Source organism: Urocitellus parryii, chromosome 5 (assembly GCF_045843805.1).
Source record: "Urocitellus parryii isolate mUroPar1 chromosome 5, mUroPar1.hap1, whole genome shotgun sequence".
NCBI classification, from domain to species: domain Eukaryota; kingdom Metazoa; phylum Chordata; class Mammalia; order Rodentia; family Sciuridae; genus Urocitellus; species Urocitellus parryii.
The window spans coordinates 5,270,158-5,280,262 of record NC_135535.1 but is presented as its reverse complement, the minus strand read 5'-3'; positions in this window follow the sequence as shown (position 1 = coordinate 5,280,262).

The following is a 10,105-nucleotide window of genomic DNA, read 5'->3' as shown; positions in this document are numbered from 1 at the left end:
GCCCTGGGCTGAAACCAGCTTCTTCATTAAGCACCTGGGCCCCTGCTGTCACCCGCAGGGCCACAGCATTCAGCTTGCAGGCTGACTCCACAGGCCATGCCTTTAAGAGGTGAGGTGACAGCTGGGACCCTGGGTAGAGAGCTGTGTCCTTGTCATTCTCAGGTGGGATCAGGTGGCAGAGCACAGCATCCAGCCAGGGGCAGCTCAGGAAGCGCATCCACCAAGAGACCAAAACCAGGCGAGTTCCTGGGGAAAGAGATGCTCTGCAGCTGCTTTAGGAGCTGGCAGAGAAGACAAATGACGGGCAGGACAGGGTCCTCCTCTGCGCCTCCTCTAAAGACCTGAAAGTTCTGCACCGGAACAGAGTCTGCCGTTGGTTCAGCTAACCTTTTGCTCTCCTCTGCGAGGGGCAGACCACGAGGCCAGCTGCAGGTTCTGATGGCGAAGGCTGCGTTTCTTGTTGGGGACCAGCTGGGTCAGCCCTTTTCCCCCGTCACCAGGAGACTGGTTTTCATGACACCTGGGAGCCAGGTGGAGTCCTCGACATCACCAGCTGGGGTGTCCTGCAGTGGTGCCAGGCACCTCCCGTGTCCCACCTGCTGTCTGCAGCCCGCCATCCCACCTGGGAGCACACTGTTGTGCCCAGTGCTGTGGTTACCAGGACACAGGGCCACTCCCTCGGCCACCGCAAAGCTGGTCAGGTGTGGCCAACCCCCAGCGCTCCCCTCAGGACCCTCCCTCCACGCCACTCAGGCCAGCAGCTCCTCAGCTGAAGAACCCCAGTTTCCAGTTTCTGTTTTTAAACACCAGACAAGCTTCCTTTGAGACGGGTGCCCACCTCCAGATGCCACAGAGCACAGGGGAACAGGCCCCCAGGGACGAGCGCCGCTGATTGTTAATGACAGACGGTGGGGCCGCCTCACACTCGGACTCCCAGCCAAACACGGCTCCGACAGACAGGGGCCCGGCTCCTACCGGGCTGGGCTGGACTGGGCACGGGCGTTCCTGCTGCTGTGGCCGAGCTCCCAGGAGCCCCTGGCCTCACGGCCGCCGGTCAGCTTCCTGTGGCTCTAACAGATGGCTGAGGTGTCCGACCTGGGGAGGGCAGGCTTGCCTGGCTCACGGTTGGACAGGTTTCCACCCATGCTCGGTTGGCTGCACTGCTTTGGGCCCGTGGCAGCACCTCGGGGCTGGTGTGTGTGGCAGGCAGACTGCTCTCTCCCCTCGTGGCCAGGAAGCGGAGAGGAGGGGAAGGGGCTGGGGCTGCGGTGCCCTTGAGGGCACACTCCAGTGGCCTGAAGACCTCCCACCAGCCCTTAGCAGTGCCACGGTAGGGCCCAAGCCTAAGGCCCCGTCTTCGGGGGACACCTACAAGCCACAGTGTGGCCTTTGGCTCATCCACCCAGACGGAGGGGAGGCCTCTGAGCATGTTCCTGGGGCCAGGTCGGGTCCTGGCTCTTCCCCCAGAGGCTGTTGACCAGGTCCAGTCTCTTCAGCCCTGTGAGTCCACCCTCCAGGGGATACTACCAGAACAGGACCCCATGCACTGTCCAGCATTATTGAAGCCCCCGAAGAGCTTCTGTCTCTGGGTTGATGTTAGAAATTAAAACTGAGAAATTTCAAAAATATTAAAATACTAATTCATTTAAAAATAACAAACTCTGACATACACAGTACTTGAAAGAGGAGGATTCTTGTTGTTGTTGGAGCCAGGGATTGAACTCAGGGTCCTAACATTCCCAGTCCTTTTTTTTTTAATATTTATTTTTTAGTTGTAGTCGGACACAGTACCTTTATTTTATTTATTTTCATGTGGTGCTGAGGATCGGACCCAGGGCCTCGCATGCGCTAGGCGAGTGCGCTACCACTGAGTCCCGGCCCCACCCAGCCCTTTTTATATCTTGTTTAGAGACAGGGTCTCGCTAAGTTGCTGTGGGTGGCTTTGAACTCGTGATCCTCTTGCCTCGTCCTCCCGAGCCACTGGGATCCCAGGCGTGTGCCCCTGCACCTGGCAAGAGGATGTTTTAAAGCCTTTGTAGAGAACTGAATATTCTTGGAGTTCATGAAGCGCAGGCAGTCATACTATCCCCCCTCCTCTCTTCTTTAATCCCGTTTCCCCGAAGTGCTGGGTGGATCCCAGGGTCTCCACACGCCAGGCAAGTGCTTTCCACAGGGCCACCCCCGGCCTCCACAGTGACACTTTTTAAAAGTTAATTGCAAAGTGGCATCTGCAGCCCCACCCAGGACCTCTCCACGTCCACTCGTGTGAGACGCGGGGCCATCTGGCACTGCCAGGAGCTGACACTCAGGCATGGCTTTGTGACACCACACCGTGGTCCTTTGGGAAGTACTGGTTCCCTGAATCATTCAAACCTCCCAAATGCTGACATATGTCACGATTATGCAAATACAAAGATCACATTCCTTAGTCTGGACACTGATTGCATCAGAGCCGGTGGACACCGCCAGGCTCTCGGAGGGAGGTACGAATTTCCTCAAATACCGATTTTTGCCTGAAGGCTCTTTTCATCATGGGCATCAAATGCAGCGTTGCTTTCCTTGAAGTTCCCTTAACTTGTTCCTAAGGAAACATCTGCCAGATGCCCACGTCTGGATACCAGCGTGCCAGGAGCCCTTCCAGGCAAAAATGGGCTCTGCCTGGGAGCAGCCCCAGGGCTCTCCTGGAGGCCAAGGGGTCTGGGGCGCAGGGGTGTGGAGGAGAGAGGTGCAGGGGCTTGGTCCTCCCCACTGCTTCATTGTCACGTAATGCGGCTCTCTGTCACTGGCGGTGGGGTGGAGGCAGGTGGTGTCCAACAGTTGCTGCTGTGTGCTAGGGCACATGCTTCTGCGTCCCGAGGGGCTTGTCCACCCAGTGAGCTCTGGGGAGTGCTGGCCCAGCATGCCTCGCCCTGAGCTCAGTCTGCACTACAAACAGTGCTGGCCTTATGAACCTCCTGGAAGGGTCAGGGTCCCCGGGGTCTGCGCGACCCTCTGGGACTCACTGATCTATCACTGTCCAAAGCAAATTCTCGGGGGCTTTGGGTCCTCCCCATGTGGTCTCTGCTATTGGTGATAGTCATTCCAAGAGCCCCGGTAAAGGTGGTGTGGACCTGAGTGTGGAGGACGCCCCTGGGCAGAGGGCGGAGCTGGGAAGTGGCCCTACTTTCCTTGTCAGGTACACATCGGGTTAGCAGGAGGCGTGGCAGAGTGCCTGGCACCCGGGGGCCAGCTCAGAGCCGGAGTGCCTGGTCGGAGCGGGCAGTGATGGGCAGGGATATGCCTCTGACCCGGGAGAGACAATCCAGATAATGGCTGTAGTTTGAAGGAGAAAGGTTTGTAAACCCTGAGCGACTGAAGAGCAGCATCAGACTTGGAATAAACGGCGGTTTTCCCACTTACAGCGTCGATTTCTGATTGAGAAGGGAACCCGGGGTGGCCACCTCAAGGCCACTTTCCTGGGTCACACCGACCGACCGCGTTTCAGCCTGAGCCGCGCGCCTTGCCTGGGAACAAGCTGGCTGGTGATGTCACAGCAGCTTGTCTCATGCCAGGGCTGTGGCCTTATTTGTGGCATTTCACTGACAAGTAAATGACTGGATTCCTCTGCCAAGTCATTAGATAACTTTTAAGAACAAAGGATGCTCTTGCCAAAGGAGATGCAGCATTATCTTCCTAGAAAAATAAATAGTAATCATTTTTGAAAAGAAAGTACGTTCTATGAATTTGACCAACTGAGAAAATTACAGCCTCGCGTCCCTGCCCCCTCCAATCAATCAATCTTGTCAGATGGAGGAAGCCGTCCCTCCGCTGATCACCACATGGATGTGCCGGTCAATTAAAACACTCCGCTTTCGTCTGGTTGAGATAATGGCAGGCCTGGAACCATCCGTCACTGGGAAATAGAAGGTGACCTCCTCATATTGAGTCAGAGACCCAAATACAATTGCTTCGATCTTATTATCAGACCCAGAAATTACCACTCCTCCGAATGTAATTTCCCTGAAATACTAAGTGGGCTGGGCTGCGGCTGGACACATTAGAACATAATGAAGACACGGTGCTGTGGCCTTGATGTCGGCACACTGCCCTACCAGGAGGAGCACTGAGGTCAAACAGGACACATCCCCCGAGATGCTGCTGGGCTGCCTAAGGGTCAAGTGTGGCTCATCACCAAGTTCAAACCAGCGCGACGAGCTGGGCCTTGTGGGGAGCCAGCTGCTCAGCCCCCCAGGACTGGGCTTCCTGAGCCTGACCCTGGAGCCTCCCATGGCTTCCAGGGCCCCAGACCAGGGCCTCAGAGTTTCCTGCTGTTGGAAAACAGCCCCCTCCCTGCTCTTCCGGGCTGGGAACAGGAAACCTTATCTTCTTGGGGCGGGAGGAGCATGCGCCCCCCCCAGTCCCCTGCTGGTCCTTTGTTCATTCATTCTTTCCACAGCACAGGGCTGGGCCCCACCCAGCTGGCTCCCTCCTGATTCCAGAGGAAATCTGGCTCCTGTTTAGCCCTAAAGACCCCTCAGCACCCTGTCTGCAGGTCCTTCCAGTGCACCCCCCCAGGCCCCTTCCCCACAGTCTCTCCAATGTCTGCCTGTTTCTGTGGCTTCGTCTCCTCCCCTCCTGTGGGTGGGTGGTCCTCCCCTGCCCTCGGGGTCTGAGTGCCTAGGAAAGGGCCATCCGGGCATAGCTCTCCCAATGACATTCCAGCTGTGTGAGTGCCAAGGAGAAGAATGTGACCCTAAGGAGCAGAGCAAGGACACCTAGTGATGCTCGTGCGGAGGCGCTTAGGGTCTCAGCATCCAGGACCCCCGGCCCAGCTGCAAGAGCACTCTCTGGGGCTCCCCTCAGCTTCCGTCTTCCAGGCCAGGCCAGCCCCGGCCAGGGGTCAGTGCTGCCATGACCCCAAGGGAAATGAGGAGCCACTGGTCCAAACAGTCTGAGAATGGAGGCCTGGTTGGAAAGGGCTCCTCGGGCCTGCTGGGCTCCAGCACGTCCCCACTGCCCTTCTCATGAGCCTCAAAGACGCTGAGATCTTTATTTGTGCAATAAAAATGGGAAAGGAACGACAGCTCTTTAAAAATCAATGGCTTCTCCAGTCCACGCTTTGGTATGCGGTTAGAGTTGCTTTTGTTGTGGTGGGGTTTTTGCAGTGTTGGGGTGAAACCCGGGGCCTCTTGCTAGCGAGGTCAGTCTCTACCACTGAGCCTCGCCCCAGCCCAGGGGATGCGGGGGGACTACCACGCGCGGACCCCGCACCCCACTCTCTTCTGTTAACACTCTATGTCCCTGGGAAGGGCTGGGTGGCGGCTGAGGTGGCAGAGCACCTGCCTGCAGGCCGGGTCCTGGCTCAGTCCCCTGTGCCACAGAACAGACTGTCCCTAGGCACGTGTGCACGTCCAGTCACCACAGTTCAGGGGCCAGTTTCAGTGCACAGCCACTGACCAGAGCCCAGCTTCCGGTTCCCTTAGTTGTCCTGTCCCAGGATCCCCGACACTCGGTCATCACATCTCCTCGGGCTCTGCTGGACTGCGGCCGCCTCTCTCAAGTTCCTATTCTTGATGGCATTGACCGTTTGAGGAATGCTGTGAGGGGCGTTCTGATGGGGCGGGGGTCCTGCTTCTGTCCCCAGAAGCACAGGGAAATGCAGGGGGAGGAAGGAAGGGGGGAAGGGAAAGCCTCCAGGGCACATTGTGACCCAGCGTATATTGTTTGAGGCCATCAAGTCCATTCACACCATTGGGTGGCCACCATTGTTCCCCTCCCCCATGGTCACCCTCCATCCTGCTCTTGTCACTGGGGATCTGACTTCTCTAGGGACCTCACATAAGCAGCATCAAACCCTGTGGGTCCTTGGGGTGGGTCTTCACGTGCATCCACGTTGTGACCCGGGTCAGGGCTGCATGGGTGCCCACGCCCTGTCATCCCTGGTCTGTGGGGGACGTTGTTCTGCCTTGGAGACAGGCGTCTGTGGCTCCTCAGACCCGCCTGTAGACGGGGCCTGTAGACGGGCCTGGAGTTGCATTCTCCACATCACAGGGAGCGATTCTGGTGCAGAGTCGGTGTGTGTGTGTGGCTTGTCCTGGCTGACCTTGATGACACTTCCCAGCACATTCTCCGTCACCGGAGGCCCATCTGCCGGGCTGTGGCTTGAAAAAAATTGAGCTCTGTATTTTAATAGCTCTTTATAATAAATATTTAAATATCACTGATGTCTGAGCAGCCTTTCCAAGCCGTGCATCTCACGGGTTCCTGCACATTTGGAGGTCGGCAGCCTTAGGAAGATTCCTATGGAGTCGAGCTGCCCGATGGGTTCCTTCCTGATTTAAGAGCAGGATTTGCTGCCCCTCCCCTGACTATGTGGGTAATCAGAGTGGTGGCTCTGTGGGGAGCAAGGTGGCTCTGTGGGGAGCAGATTGTACCCTGAGTCGTGACCCTGCCTGGATGCAAATGTGCCAGTTGAATGGCTGATCACCTGTGCCTGTCTGAGCCATCATTTTCTCAATCAAGATGATTCTAATTGGTTTCGAAATCAGTCTTCTTGGCTCTACATAAACATCCACGTGTTGTTTTTGGTACTGGCAGTGAAAAAGCAGAATCCAAGCCAGCCGTTTTCCCTGGACAGGGTATCTGAAGGCCAAAAGTCGGCTTCCAGGAAGGGGTGTGTGAGACGTGTGTGTCCACTGGCACGGGGGAGGGACGTGTGGCCGGGGAGGGTTCTCTGCCTGGGAGCCGTGGAGCAGGTCTTGGCAGGTGGTTCCCAGGTGTCCCCAAGGCCCAGCGTCCCTGGCACACGGAGGCTGCTCCGGTGCGTGGTGAGTGAGGAGTGTGTAAGCTGTGGGTGGAGGAGGCTCGGCTCACCTCTGCTGCACACCTGTCCTGGGTGGATCCCGGCCGGTCAGCGCCACCTGCTCTCTGCCCAGGTGTCCTGCAGCGCCCCGAAGTGGTTTCTGTAATCAAAGGTGCATGCTTGGTGGCTCCTGTCCCCAGGTGTGGCAGGCAGGGCCCCTCGGGGCTCACCTCCCACCCCCCATGCAGGAGCTTCCTGAGTAAGTTACAAGAGCAGGCCCAGCTGCCGCCCTGCTGTGGGGAGCTCAGGCTCCCGAGGGCCTTCAGTCCAGGGGCCACACTGCTGGAGAAGGAACCAGGGCCTCGCGCATGCCAGGCAAGTGCTCTACCGTGAGCCACACCCCAGCACCCGCCTTTTTAAATTCAATTTTGAGACAGGGTCTCACCTAGTTGTGAGTTGCTGGGGTTTGCGACCTTCCTGCCTCAGCCTCCCGGGTCACTGGGGTGACCACTGCAGGTGTGGCCCCCGCACGGCTTCCCTTTCCTCTTTCACACACTGGGTTGGGTGGTACCGTCCTTCGTCTCACTATGGGGACCTTCAGGCATTAATGTGCCGTAAACGAAATCCAGCCTGCGTGCTCTGCTCCAGATCCACCGCGCCTAGTTCCCTGTGGCCTGTGAGTGAAGAGGTGTTTGCATTCTTAATTTTGGGACCAAAAGCATCCAGACTTTTCATGACAAATGGAACTGGGGTTCTGTGGTCATCAGTGAACTCTCCCTGGCACGCACCACGCCACCTGCTTCTGTGTATTGTCCACAGTTGCTTTCAGGCCCAGTGGCAAAGCTGTTGTTGTGACAGACTGACCCCTTGCAGACCCCTGCCCTGGGCCACCATCTCCCTCCCAGGCCCCAGGGCCATCCTCATGGTGCACTTCAGGGGCCAGAGGTCTGGCTTCAGAATGGGGAGCAGCTCACTCCCTGCCAGGGAGCCCCACTTCTATTCTTTCCCCAGACCCTCTTCATTCTTTCCTTCCACCGCAGGGTTGCTGTCAAATTGGGGGGTGGGGAGAAAAGCCTTGTGATTTGCAGGCAGCTGATACATATTTGGCAAATGAATGATGAAAAATTCAGACTAAGGTGTGAGCGTCTGATAAGCCTGGCCCTTGTTCTCCCAGCCATGAGGCACTTACCGCTTCTCCCCTTCTCCAACAGCTGGGGGTGTCATTGTTGAAGAGGGATCATTTAAGGGGCCCTACCAGTTCTACGCGGTGGAATACTAGGGATCAATAATTTGGTACCAGGCTGTTCATTCACTCCCCATCTATAAAATATTCAAGGACACAAAGTGCATATGTTTTGTAATTTGTCTCGAAGGCAGAAAGAAAGCCCCGAGGACCTACTGATCAATAAAAATGCGACTTCCCTGGTCCTGTGGTTTGCTGATGTCTCTGAAGTCCTCTGAGGAGGAAAGGCTGGTGGCTGGGCCCGTGGGCGGCTGGAGCCCACCACAGTCCTGAGGGTCCAGGGGGGTGTGGCCTCTCACCAGCTCACTAGGTCGGCAACTGTTAAGTGACACCGTGCTGGTTTAGATACTGTGATGAGAGAGGCTTGGGAATGCTTCCCCAAGCGCAGCCAGAGTGCCAGAGTGTCACCTGGGGAACGGAGCACTTTCTCCACCAGCAAATCAATTCCACTTCGTCCCTTCTCCCCACACTTCCCACTCGGCTAAAGTGGCTTGAGGCTTGAGAGTGAGCACCACCGGGGACATTCAGGGGACGAAGGCTGAGTGTGCGTGTGCGCTTGTGTGCATGGTGTGCGTGCGTGCGTATGTGTGTGTGTTGTGTGTGTGCACGTGTGTTGTGCGCGGGCGTGTGTGTGTCTTTTAAAGTCCTCAACCTCCTTCGCTGCATGAAAGAAGGTGAGAACAAGTCGGCAGCGTTTAAGGCTCTTTGTCAGCACAGAGCTGCTGGGGCACGTGGGGCACAGATGTGGAACGAGCCCCAACGCAGGTGAAGTGAGGTAGAGGACTCTGCTGGGCTGGTGGCAGCTCTGTGGCAGAACACTTGCCCGGCACGTGCCCCACACCTTGCTGACAGGCAGGAGCGGGGTGAAGGTTCCCGATGCCACCTGCCACACGGCGTTTCCTGTTGGAGTAGAGTTGCCCCCCTTGGGCTCCAGGTCTAGGACATGCCGTGGCACTGCCTCTTCCTTTACAGGGAAGATGGCAAGGGGGGAGACTGGGGTTGGTGGGGACCACACGGCTCATGAGATGTTCGCTCCTGTCTTTAAGGACGTTTGTGAGGAACCAGCCTCAGTTCAAAGCAAAGCCAGCCACGTGGTCTTCTTTAGTAGGGGCAGCTGTGTGAGATCTCATTTTCATATTTTGTCAACTGTATGTGGAGGACGGTCGGTGTGGGGTGTGCTGAGCACACCCCAGGGGAAGACCAGGGTTGGTGGGGACGGAGTGAGGCGCGCATTTCTGCATCTCATGACTTTTATTAAGACCCAGTGCTGAGGGCCATTACCAAGTAGGTATGACGCATCAAAATCTCCTTGCCAGCGTACCCCATGCTGCTTAGGACATTCGATGGGACATTGCATGTGTGCTTTAGTAAGATGACCCTGCTCAAGGTGATCGAGGGTGGATCCAGGTTTGAGGAAGTATCCCGGTCCTTGGGTTTAGGGTGTTCCCGGTTTAAGGCGTTTCCCGGTTTAAGAAATTGGGTTTTAGGGAAGTTGGAGGTTGAAGATTATTGCTGCTGGGATTAGGGTGTTCCTGCTGCTTGTTCCCGTGAGATAAAAATGGGATTTGGAAAAAGCCTCGTGGAGTAGGATTTGGGAAATATTGGGATTGCCCCTGAACGCGTGTGGACGCTGGTGTGAGATCCGGAATAAAGAATTGCTGTTTGAACCTACAAAGCTGTGTGGTGGCTCGTGATTCTGTGCCAAGCCGAGACATTGGCATTTGGCAACCCAGCACTTTGCAGCTGGGCGCTGTGGCACCTACTTGTGGACCCAGCAACTTGGGAGGCTGAGGCAGGAGGATTGCACGTTCAAGGTCTCTGTGAGACCTGGTTCCAAAATAAAAAACAAAAACGTCTGGGGATGTGGCTCCGTGGTTAAGCACCCCTGGGTTCATTCCCCAGTGCCAAAAACACCTCAAACAAAAAATCCCATCCTTTCACAAATTCGTCTACAGAATTCCAGACACTGGACTCTCACGTAAAGCCCAAGCCAGTTCCTCATGCAACTAGGAGCCCCTACATTGTCGCCACTCCTGCTTGGAGTGCCGGGGCCACTGTCAAGGTTGGGGTATCTTCTAGAG